The sequence below is a fragment of the Medicago sativa genome, chromosome 3 (genome assembly GCF_051527215.1).
Source record: "Medicago sativa cultivar Bolivia chromosome 3, Bolivia_mono, whole genome shotgun sequence".
Taxonomy (NCBI): Eukaryota; Viridiplantae; Streptophyta; class Magnoliopsida; order Fabales; family Fabaceae; genus Medicago; species Medicago sativa.
Window position 1 is genome coordinate 10,765,558 of NC_140751.1, and position 14,071 is coordinate 10,779,628.

General features: G+C 33.5%; 1 pseudogene; it reads right to left on the reverse strand.

Annotated features, from left to right (window-relative positions):
- Window positions 1-3,222: 3,222 nt before the first annotated feature.
- On the reverse strand, window positions 3,223-4,110 carry LOC146935649 (kunitz type trypsin inhibitor 104 pseudogene; annotated as a pseudogene).
- Between the last annotated feature and the right edge of the window lie 9,961 nt (window positions 4,111-14,071).

Genomic DNA, 14,071 nt, shown 5'->3' on the forward strand with positions numbered 1-14,071 from the left:
CTCGCCGACATTTTGGTTTTTTCTGTCCTTTATGTCTATGTTATAAGAAATAAATAAAAATAAAGTTCTCACATACGTTTTATGATATCATGCTAAAACTATGAGAAATGATATTTTGACAACCACTTTTTGACAACTTTTAGACAACTTTCTCTCTCATACTCACATGATATTGTTATCCTTTCTCTTCCTTTTTCTCTCTCCATTGTTTTTGACCAATAAGAAGTGAGAAAAACAAGGTTGTCAACAAAGTTGTCATCAAATGGATGTCAAAATATCATTACTCTAAAACTATATGTTCACATTACTCTCATCCTCTCCAAGCAAGCTCATACTTTATTTATGTTCACACTTCACATTACTCTCATACATTTCAAGCTCACGCCCAATACTAAGAATCATATTTAGTGTTTATGGATCGGTTAAATTATATATTTGATCTTTTAACTTATTTATGATTTTCATTTTGATCTCGTAATTTTTTTTAAGGAGCCAAAATAAAGTCTATTTAAAATTAGCAATCAAATCTTAACCAGCACAAGGTGTATAAAGAGAGAATTCAAAAACATCGGCGAACAATGATCCAAAAAAACAAGAGACATACGAAAGAAGACATGACAAACTAAGTGATAAACCGAGACAAACAGACGGGTTATGCCATCAAGAATGTACTTTCAACCACCATAACACTATTGAAAGTAAAACTATTAGTGTATTCATATCAAGAATGTACTTTCAACAACGACCATTGGTGAAAGAATGTCCTTCATAGGACACTTATTATAACTAAGTGATAAACAGCAGAAGATTAGTTTTACTACTCTGTTTTGTATCCACGCTACAAGACATAAATGTTTGTTGCTTTCAAGTTATAATAAACCAAACTAATCATGATTATCTATTTCAATGACACCAACAATATAAATATTATCTAAATTCTTTTTTTTTTAATGATACCGACAACAATCTTTATTATATAAAAATTGTTTAAGACTATAATTGGGATAATGAAAAAATAAGTATAAATATATTCATCTAGTTTGATACACTTTTTAAATGATAAAGGAAAAAAAACCAGACATATGAATATATATATATATATATATATATATATATATATATATATATATTCATATCGTGTTTGTTACATTTTTTTTAACATTTAAATTTATTCTTATCTATTTGTCACATGTGTTATTTGTATTGAAAATTGAGGGCGTTTTTGGAAAGAGTAAAAGTTAGCCCAAAAGTGTTGAAAGGGGTTCTTTTCTTTATATATATATATAGTATAGATTATTATTATCATTATTATTTTTATTAGAGTAAATTAAAATTCACTTTTAAGTAAACATACCTAATTGACTTTAGTAATTTTTCACATATTTTAATTTTATTCTGGGTATTTTCATAATTTATAGTAGGGCTTAAAACTACATGTTAATGAAATTGTGAATAAAAAATAGCGAAAAATATGCATTCACATTTTGATTATATTAAAATGGACCCTGAAGGTGACAAAAACACAAGAAGGGGGGTTGAATTGTGTTTTGGAAAATTCTTCGTTTCTCCTAAAAACTGAACACACTGATCAGAATCTAAGTGATACCGCTTCTGAAGTGATAATCAGAATCTACACGCAGCGGAATAAAACAGAGAGAGAGAGAAAGAGAGAGAGAGAGAGAGAGAGAGAGAAGAAGAAGAAGAAAGACACAAAGCAATTATACTGGTTCCTTGCACAATCCGGAAGTAGTCCAGTCCCCCTTGCACTTCCAAGGAGATTTCACTAAATGTAATATCAGATTACAATTGCTCAAGCACACTTTGCAAGAGTCTTCCTATGCTCAAGAACACAATCAAGAGACTTCTATGCTCAAGCACAACTGCAAGAGACTTCTAAACAAAATTACACAGAAAATTGTTTAAGGTTGAACACTTGATATACAATCAGAGGTGCTCACAATACAAAACAGAGACAGACTCTAAGACTTAAGAATTTCTAAGATAAAACTTGAGACACAGAAATTCTAAGTGAATGCAGAACAATTTTAGCAGAGGTTTGGCACTTGTAAAAATGTTGTGAGTCTTTCGTTCAGCATTACCAAATCTCTAAGTCTTCACTCCTTTATATAGAGGTGTGAAAGAGACGTTGTGAAATTGCCAGCACATCAAAGAGTCGTTGTTGAAGCTTAGACGCTCCTGAAGGCAATTGTTTCAACCGGATTCGTCTCCTTAACCCGGGTCAATTTTTGCTTATAGTTGGTTCAGTCTAAATTTGTTTCTTCTCTTTGTTTGTTGGATTTTGGTTTGATTTCACTAGTTAGGTTATTGGTTATCTTCAAGATCTAAAGGTCATTTGATGTTTAGTTATCATCAACCCCAACTGAGATGTACAAGTGGTCGTTTACGTGCTAGTCGTTCCACCGCTGCGTTCACTACAATTTCGTTGTTGGGTTATGGTTTCTCTACATGATTGGATTAATTTTATGATATTTTTAGCTTGGATCCGGGTTTTCCTGGGTTTGAGTGTTTGTTTGAAAGAGCGATCTCTATGTGACATGGGTTTCAAGTTACTTCGAGACTCCTCATGCTATAGTCGTGGTGAGCTATTGGTTGTGGATCATCTACAATAATGGCGATCGAGTTCACTCTCTAAACTTCATGTACTATACTCATTCACATGCCATCTTTTTTTTACAGTCTGGTTTCCCCCTCTATGCGGGTTTTTTGGGTTGTACTGGTACTCGCGGTGGATGTTTCTTGAGTTATGTATATTATATATTTCGGGTTGTTTGCCCATCACCATTATGGTTGTTCCATTTTTATGTTGTTAATGTTTGTATAACCCTTTAGGGTTTGCTTAAATGAATATATTCAAGTTCTTTTCGGTTATCCCTCAAGTATTTGTCTTCTTTTTTATTTGAGAAATGATATTTGTACGTTTTTTTGTGGCAATTTTTTGACAACTCTCTTGTTCTAACATTGTGCTCTAAATATGTCTCTTCCGTTTTTTCTCTTCATTGTTTTTGTCAATAAGAGAGAAAAAGTAAGAGAAAAAATAAAAATGTCATAAAAGTTGTCACAAATGGTTATACAAATATCACAACTACTTTTATTTTAATATATTTTCACTTTTGCTTCGAACATTTCATCATCATTATCATTATAATTGTAATTAGGAGTTAGGACAACAATACTTCTTTAGTAAACAAAGAAGATACATAACAGTTCAAAGCTTTATTGTATATATACTTGAATCAAATCAACCAGAATAAAAGTCTCCCTTTCACTGGTTCAATGATTGTAACGATAACCTTACATATATATGTTTATTAACCTTACATTTAGAGCAACAAGGAGAAGTACATAAACACACCACATAAACAAACTTCAGCATTGTACTAACAATCATTCTTTCTGGAACACAACTGGAAGGGCACCACCATCAAGGGCCAACAGAATCTTGCCATTCTCACGAATAACACCAACAGTCCCACATTGTACCTTACAACTAGGGCACGCCTCTGTAGGGCACCATTGGATGTTATAGATACCACCAGATTGGGTCTGCACAATCCTAAAAAAGTTACCATGTGATGCTGCACCATTATCTCTTCCGGTAACAATCAGCCTCCTTCCACTCGTTGCGTCCTTCTCACCCAACCTCCAATCTGTCGACTGCCCACAACCTGTGAAACCTTGAAATGTTACTCTCAAGTCTCTGTTAAGCCTCACATCATCATCGTCATCATCATGACGAGGAGCAAAAGGAGTGAATTTCACAGCCACTCCAAGTGCACCTTCACTGTTGTCAAGACCAACGTGCAAAGGACATGGCCCATTTCTGGTGACCAAAATGGAACCTCCTCCATTGCCTGTGATAGCGGGCCTGATGAAGTACTCCTCATCGTCCTCAACAGGTTCGCCACTTGTGTCTATGACAATTTGTGCAACTGATGTTGTGATCATAAAGAGCCACACATGAGCAATGATGAATATGGTGAGGGATCTAGTTGACATGGTTGTTAATTAATTATTATATGTATAAGAGGATGTAGTTGTTTTGTGTTTTTGCTGTTCGTTGCCAGGCTAGGTATTTATAGGACTTGATCATGTTACTATGCAATGCATATGATTGATGAATATATGAATAAAAGTTCAATTAATTAATAACATGAATTTATTTTTCTATTCTTTGCATGTACCATCATGGCCTAATACATCTATTAAGACAAAATATAAATTAGTCTTACATTATGATAGATAGCGTGTCAATGATAAACACTTCACTTGTGTTCTTTCTATGCATCGGGAAATTTTGTACAGATGCAAAATTTCAGAAGGAAAATGGTGAAAATTTCCCTTGTTTCAATCGTCCAGTGAAATGCGTATAGGACCAAAACTGTACAAGTAAACCAAAAACATACTACTCTCTCTCTCTCTCTCTTATGTCCAAAAACATATACTACACAAAGGGGAATTTATGAAACCGTATAACTCCACAAAATTCTTTATTTTAATTTTTATTTTTTAGTTTATTGCTTGACTTAGCTTCTCCACCCCGAAAAGAGAAAATCTATAACAACATAAAGTAATTGAAAATATATAATTCTTTTATTTTTCAATAACATCAAGTGGTAGGGGACTTGACCCCCTTAAACATGTAGTTAGGGGTATGATTTCCTGTTCATGCATATAGAAAAAATTTGATTGGGAGGAGGAGTAATTCTTAGTTGGTCACGTGACCAAACCATTGCATTTGGTCACGAGAGGTCAGATTCTCCCAAAATATGCACAATCCAAAAAAAATATATATATGATCGACACTTTCCTCCAAACCATAACTACCGAGACAAATTTTAGAATCTGACTGAATAACTCCGCACCAAAACAAATTATCCTTCTTGAGAATCCTACTACTTAACAAACGCCAAACAAACAAAGAAATGAACAAATGAGCTACTTCATTCCATTTTCAGGTGATATTTGAAATGTCTAAATAATCAACAAGCTCGTTGTTACATTTAGTTCCCTTAATGCCATTTCCATTAGTTAAAGTAATTAGATAATTTTATATTCTAAAGCAAAGCTAAGTGGAGTCTCAGGAAATCCATATCATGATCCCATTGAGTATCGAAGTCTTGTAGGTGCATTGCAATATTTAACTTTCACTAGGCCTGATATTACTTATGTTGCCCAACAAGTGTGTCTTTTGATGCATGATCCACGAACACAACACATGACTGCCTTGAAGCGGATTATTAGGTACATTAAGGGTAAAAGTTAACCCACGGCCTACATATCTATCCTCCCTAGTTTATACACTCACCACTTATACTGATGCGAACTGGGGAGGGTGTTCAGATACTAGGAGATCCACTTCTGGGTATTGTGTATCTTGGGGATAATTTGGTATCTTGGTCAGCAAAAAGACAACCAATCTTATCTCGTTCTAGTGTTGAAGCAGAGTATCGTGGTGTTGCTAATGTTGTTCTTGAATCATGTTGGATTCAAAACTTACTATTAGAACTTCAGTGTCCGGTCACAAAAGCTACTCTATTCTACTGTGACAACGTCAGCGCTGTTTATTTGTCAGGAAATCTCATCAAACATCAATGCACAAAACATATTGAAATGGATATTCACTTCGTGTGTGACAAGGTTGCTAAAGGTCAAGTAAGGGTCTTACATGTTCCGTCTCGTTATCAAATAGCTGACATATTTACCAAGGGCCTTCCGCTGCAGTTGTTTGATGATTTCAGAGATAGTCTCAACATTCGGCAACCTCCAGTTTCGACTACGGGGTGTATTAGAATATAAAATATTCATTGCATAAATTATTAGATATTATTAGAATATAAAATATTCATTGTATAAATTATTAGATATTATTTAGAGATAATTGAGGACCAAGTTAAAGATACTTGATGCTTGATGTCCAATAAACTTCATTAGATCCTATTAATTTTTTCATGAAAGGATGAAGAAAGGTAAAGAAAAATTACGTATTGGTGATGCAATATTAGATCTAGTAGAGATACATGAGGTAGTGATTGTCTTTTCAACAAAAAGATCAAACGGTTAAAATTAATGTGATATTTGGTGAATCACGTGCAATATTAGCCCCCCTTATACATTGAGGTTAAAAGTTAACAGAAATAGACGAATTTGACTTATAAAAACAACGTTAAAGGACTTCAACGTAACAACAATTAATTATAATTATAGTATCAAACTAAAAATCAGAAGTAAGTTAAGGAATCAAATACATAATTTAGCCGTATAGATCTGAGTGACCAATTCAATCTAGTCTCGGTAGAAGGGGCAGCCCACCAAGACCTTTGTCTAGTGCCTCTAATTTGTTTACTTGTAATACTAGCTGCTGTTTTTATCCTTCTATAATACTAGTTATTGCTAATACCATAATTCCTTTTACGTAAACCTTGCTCTTCCTAAAAATAATAATGTGAGTCAAACAACAAAAGTGTGAAGAAAAACAGTCACGGAAGAAAACACTAGTGGGAATGCGAGCAACAAAAGATTATTGAAAAATGACTTGTGAGCAATTACATGACGATGTTGATTAATATCCTCGCAAGCTCCTTTTTTGTGGATGTTGATACTCTCATTTTTTGTGAGAAATCTTGGTCAAAAATTACAATTTGTGAGCTTAGCTCAGTTGGTAAGGACAATGCATAATATATGCAAGTTCCGGGGTTCGAACCCTAGACACCACAAAAAAAAAAAAGCATGGCTTTTCCTTTTTAAATAAAAAAAAAAGCATGGCTTTTCTCCTTTTTAAATAAAAAAAAGCATGGCTTTTCCCCTTTTTAAATAAAAAACAAAGCATGGCTTTTCCTTTTTAAATTAATTTGAGACCTTAAAGTTAACTCCCATAAATGTCTGTTATTTGGTGTTGATATATCTCCTATTTGGTTAGAGGATGTATCCAGAATTCTTAGTTGCAAAATAATGGAATCACCTTAGAACCAAAAGTTGTACTCTTCATGAGAATCTTTCATATACATTGGAACCTTTGGCAAAAAGGGAGCTTAATGAACCTTTGCATTGATTCAAGTGTATATGATCATAACCTTTAGCAAAAGGGTGATTAATGAACCATAACATTAATTCAAGTCAAATGGGTGATTTCTCTCATGTGAAGGGTCATATAATGCACTATAAATGCTTGAAATTTGGGCATTAGTTTGGCACAACCACACACAAAATAGGAATTTTGTTACATTAACAACATAATTCTCCTTCATTCTCTTACTCTAAATCATCCATCAATTCTCTAAAGCATGAGTGAATTACTGGAACCATAAATCTGTAAAATACTGCTAGGAGATACGCTTGGTGTGGTTGTGCAATACACATTAAGGAACTCATAGTATCTGAAGGGGATTCGCTGGTCATTCCTATTGCATCCAATATATAGTTATCACTACTAAAAAAAGGTCATTTTTGGACGAAATTTCAAACGGTTGTGGGACGGAATTTACGGACAATTCCCACGGAATTCGAACGAAAATGTGTTTTCGGACTGATAGGACGTTGTCCGAAAAGGCCGCGTCGCAAATCATAATTTTGTCCCAAATTCCGTCAGAAAAATGTTTCTGACGGATTTCGCACGTTTTTCACACAAACTCTAAAGTTTAAGTTTGTGGGACATTGGAATAGATTTCAGACGCATTCGGACGGAATTAAATATAATTTCCTATGGATTTCAGACGGAATTAAATTTAATTTCCTACGGATTTTAGAAGGAATTAAGTTTATTTTCCAACGGTTATCGGACGAAATTAAGTTTAATTTCCTACGATTTTCGGACTGTATTGAGTTCACTTTCCTACAATATTCAGACAAATTTTCCAACGATTTTCAGACGAAATTACGGAACCTTAAAATATTTACCACGCTTTTCGAGAGAGATTATAAGCTTTTATTTTTTACAGAATTGCAACAAAATTAATTTATTTTAATGAGTTTGAGATAAATTAAAATCCTAAAATTCATATTCAATAATACATACTAGATTCAAATAAAAATAAATAATAATGCAAGAGTAAACAAATGCTCATTGGCTAAAACAAAATTATACAAACTAGATTCATATATGTGCTCAATGTTCTAGCACAATATATCACAAAAATAACATGACTGAATTGTTCACTAGTCAATACTCAAAAGTAAATTAACAGAAATTTGAGTAATACTTTGTTCAAAAGATGACCTACTTGAATGCAAGACAAACAGATACACACTCAAGTGCACTAGCAGGAACAAGGGCGACATCAACTGCCCTCAAAAAGTAATTAGCCAAGAGGTAAAGAGGTTTGGAAAGATAACTCTAACCAAAAGGAAATTCCAAGACAAAGCAAAATACAAGATAACAACAATCAAACACAAACCAGTAGCAACAACCACAAAACATCAGTACAACATATATCTAGCTAGGCCAAACTCATCAATCAAATTACTTTTAGTGATAACTTTTAAAATAGAGAATCAGGAGGATTTAAATTTTACTAGGAAATACCTGAGACGTGATTAATAGCAATAATAGACTAATTTAAGCATGATCAGTAAAACGAAGTTTTAAACATGAATGCCTTTTTGCATAGTAATCATGGGAGAAATAAAAAAATGCATGAATTCTCAAACAACTACATTTTAATAGGATGTCAAATGATGCATCAAGATGTAAGATTAATTGCAATGGGAAATTAAAGTTTAAGAACACGAGATAATTAATTGCAAAGTAAAAGATGCATTCTTCAGTAAAGATTAAGAACACGAGATAATTAAAGTTCTCGATTCTATCAAGGATTGGAAAATTTAATGCCAAGGGAGAATGGAAAGAATATAAAAGCATAATTACTTACTGTGTTGATTCTTGTTGATTAAGACGAGGTTGAAGATCTTGTTGGGAAGACAATGATTGTTGTCATTGTGCAATTAGACAAAGTTGTGAAAATATTAATTGACAGCATAGAAAATCCAAATAACTTATCATAGGCATGCAATATAGCTTTTCTTTATCAGAATATATCATGTTTTAAACAATCAAAATTTATGCTATGATGTCCTTGTTTAGTTAGATAATTTATCTCAAATAAATTACATACAAACATCAGCAGCAACATTTATAAACCCAATATTCTGAGCATAACGCCACATACTAATTAATGTAAGAAGAGATATAAAATCATATAATCAACCCTATGCTTGAGATAGAACATTCATTGAAATCCTTCTACCTGCATTGTCTCCGGTTGTGAAGACAAGCAAAGGAATCCTGTATTTTGAATCTCTTCTAAAAACTTAAATCAGCCTTGCCATTTTCTTCGCCATTACGACCACCAAACTAAAAAGTAAAAAAGATATTAGAAGAATACAAGAAATACATGCAGATTGCATTTTGTGTTAGTACTAGGCACGAAAAGTAGTTACCTGACCCCAAAGCTTATGGGTGGGAAGGTATAAATTCTTGTAGGGCAGGTTGATCTTACACTAATTGGGTCGATAAATTAGCATTTGGCATAACATGTCCACCCAATAGGCTATCAACACTGGCCAAATCAATTCTTTCTAAGACAATAGGTTCGCGCTGTATATAATCATCATCATTCTCACTAGCGATTGATCTTCTTATGTTACCATGGTAACCTTCAACTGCATTGACTCATATCAATTACAACACCATTAGTCACAATATGGTAAATTTATAGTTACTCCAAGCCTTAGAAGCATTACTTAGACATAAGCCTCATACTATTTATAGTTACAAATTACTATAATAATCACACTTTAAAAGATATTTTTTAAAAAACAAATAAGTTAACAAGAGATGTGGATTGTCGAGTAACAATATTCTAGTGTTAGAACTTACTTCCTGTAAAAGACCAAGGATTGGGAAGTGGAGTAGTATTTGGTAACGAATTCGTTACCAAATACTACTCCACTTCCCAATCCTTGGTCTTTTACAGGAAGTAAGTTCTAACACTAGAATATTGTTACTCGACAATCCACATCTCTTGTTAACTTATTTGTTTTTTAAAAAATATCTTTTAAAGTGTGATTATTATAGTAATTTGTAACTATAAATAGTACAGGGCTCATGTCTAAGTAATGCTTCTAAGGCTTGGATTAACTATAAATTTACCATATTGTGACTAATGGTGTTGTAATTGATATGAGTCAATGCAGTTGAAGGTTACCATGGTAACATAAGAAGATCAATCGCTAGTGAGAATGATGATGATTATATACAGCGCGAACCTATTGTCTTAGAAAGAATTGATTTGGCAAGTGTTGATAGCCTGTTGGGTGGACATGTTATGCCAAATTCTAATTTATCGACCCAATTAGTGCATGATCAACCTGCCCTACAAGAATTTATACCTTCCCACCCATAAGCTTTGGGTCAGGTGTAACATCCTACTTCTAATAAGCGGTAAAACGCGCGAATATACAAATATATTCTAGAAATAGATGCTACGTCGTCAAAACGAAACGACATACATGTATAAATTATCAAGTTTCATAAACATAGCAACGGAACATATATAACCATATGAATAACATCTCCAAATCTCATGATAATAAATACGTCTCTCAGATACAATCAATATCTCAACTCCAAAATTACATAGTCAAAACAGAATCTAGCATGCAAGTACAACCCTAGATCAGAGCCCTAATCTACACACTTGCACATAAAAGAGGAACTCCACTCCTCGACAACATCAGGCATACAAACTAAGCATCATGCACTCCATCTACCCGTCCATACGAAAAGGTAGGTGGTAAACCACTGAGGGTTAGCATTACATCATCATAATCCATATTAGAATTAAGAAGAACATTGGAAATGAAAAATATATTCAAGAACGATGAATAACAAATCATACATATACTCACAAGTATTCACAACATTCATATCACTCCAAGCAATCAATATCATCATTCCAAGTTCATCAACAAGTGTATCGTACACATATCACAATTTACACCATGTCAATTATCAATTAACAATTTAATCATCATGCACAATTTAATGCATTTCAATTCACCAAAAATATATGCAATGTATCTAGACTCATCTAGATGCATGTGGTACCAAGTCTCCTCCAATCGTCACCTCCGATGCAACAAAAACATCTTAATCACCTCAATTGGATATAAAATCCACCACCATCAGTCATTAATGCATGAACATATGACTCGACTACAAATGCATATGTTCACACAACAAATCACCACACCATCACCAACATTTAGTATATATGTACTAGGCAACAATTCACCACAACTTGACATATACACAATCAACAATATCACCATCATCCGACATCCATTAACAAGTCTATAATTAATCATAGAAATCCATTTACAAAAGGGTTCATCAATCAAAGGAACTTTAAAGCGAGTTTGCACAAGTTAGTCTCACATTTCACAATTTTGGAAATATTAGAAGTTATGAACCAAAGCCAATTTAACAAGCTCAATTGCCTATGCTTTGCATTCTCACAAGTCACATATGTGTGCAGTAGAGGTTACATAAGCATTTCATCGGCCACATATGAAGAATTCACAAAAATCACGAAGTTCGTCTCACTTTTGCCACTTTTCCAAAATTCTAAGTTTTCAAGGTAAAACAAGTAATTAATCCATGGAACCAGTTGTAATCATCATTAAATATCATATAAACATTATTCAAGTATAATCCCACTTGGTTTCCTTGAAAAGAATCAAGTTTCGAAAAGTCCGTGTTCTTGACCATTTTCAAGTTTCAAGCTCAATCTTTCAAAATCAATCCAATTCGATTCAAATGTCACTCTAGTAGGATTATAGATGCAAACTGTGTTTATAGAGGTTGAAAGAAGTGTTAGAAAATGCTCGGATAGATCCCAAGGTTCACAAATGAAAAGTCAAAAATGGTTGTACAGGACCCAACACACTTAAGCATCCAACGCTCGCTTAAGCGTCCAAAAAGCCGTAAGTCTGGGTTCTGCACGCTTACCGCACGCTTTAGCGTGCAGTCTGTTTTCCAGACTTTCAACTTTCGGGTTTCAACCTATTTTCACCCAAAAACCCCCAATTTGATCTTCCCAAACCTCAAAACTCAACCCAAAACGTGTTTACAGGTCATATACACTATAGAACACTCAATTATACACAAGTTTTGAGATTACAACATCAAATCATCAAAATTCATCAACTCACCAACTTTTACAACTTTCAACCACAACAACAATTATCATCATCAATTCCTCAATCTTGATACCCAAAGTATCCATTCAACAACCACATGTTCCAAATCAATAACAACAACTAATGAACACAAATTCATGCACCAATCAACACCACAACTTTATTTCTCAACAAATTTGCTCAAGAACACAATATACCAATATTTATGCATTTCATCATGTTAATTCTCATACTAACACAATTATCATAAAAATCATGTTCTCAAACATAACAACAACAATCATGCACGAAAAAACAACAATTAGGTTCAATTCATCAATTTCACAAAATGGGTAAAAAGATAAAGTTATGAATTATGGTTGAATTCTAACCCTCTTACCTCTAGCACCAAGAATCTCTAACCCAAGCCTCAATTTAGCTCCTAGATGATGAATTCCTCTTCTAGCTCTAGTCTCCAACCCCTTTCTCTTGTTCTTCCTCTTCAACCCTTATCTTCTCTCTATCTCTATCTCTACTCAAATGAAAATGTTGGTGAAAACCTATTCTCTCCACTAACAAGAGTTTATATAGGCTCACCTAATTGGGCTTAACTCACAAAGTCTTAATGGGCCTAACCCATTTCTATTCTAACCCAAAATGTTACTACTCACTTAACGGTAAAATGTAATACTAACGGTCAACTACCGGTAATTAAAATAAATTACTACAACTCCCTAGCACTTAGTAAAATACAACTCTCACAAGGCATTAAAAATAATCCTCAACAGAATTACAAAATTACCCCTACTCTCAAAATGACCAAAATACCCCTGAGTCCAAAATGACTAAAATACCCTTCTAACACTGAATTCTACAATTCCCGCCCAAAAATACACACAGAGGCAATTAATCACATACGAGAACATATAACACACATAAATAAATAATAAAATAAATCTAGCGAACAATCGAGATGTTACATCAGGTAACTACTTTTTGTGCCTAGTCCTAACACAAAATGCAATGTGCATGTATTTCTTATATTCTTCTAATATCTTTTTTACTTTTTTGTTTGGTGGTCGTAATGGCGAAGAAAATGGCAAAGCTGATTTGAGTTTTCTCATAGAAGAGATTCAAAATCCAGGATTCCTTTGTTTGTCTTCACAACCCGAGACATTGCAAGTAGAAGGATTTAAATGAATGTTCTATCTCAAGCATAGGGTTGATTATATGATTTTATATCGCTTTTTACATTAATAAGTATGTGGCTTGATGTTTAGAATATCAGGTTTTTAAATGTTGTTGCTGATGTTTGTATGTAATTTCTTTGAGATAAATTATCTAACTAAACAAGGACATCATAGCAGAAATTTTGATTGTTTAAAACATGTATATTCTGATAAAGAAAAGCTATATTGCATGCGGGTGTAGATCCTCTCCATTTGGTGAGAAAATTGCAATCTCAATTTCTATTCCTAAAAACATGACACGTGGAAAAGTTAAATATCAAAGGCTTTGATTTATTTTGAACAATTAAAACAGTATTTGTTTGAGACCCAAAAAAACAAAACAAAAACTGCTTCATCCACGACCCTTTCTTGCCCGCAACCACACTCTTCATCTCCAACATTTTTCCCTTCCCCATCGGCACAACGACCTTCACCTGTTTCTGTCGCCCGTTGTATTACAGCATGCCATCACTTGTAGCCAAATGTCCGAATTTATTTCCTCGAACGGTTGTGTTGTAATTGCATTTAAATGCCTCAAATTTCAATCTTAATCTCCTCAAATTCTTGTGTTAAATTATATGTGTTGTGCCTGCAGTCTCATAGACTTGCTGTTTTGGGTTATATTAATATTAAATCATAACTAATTT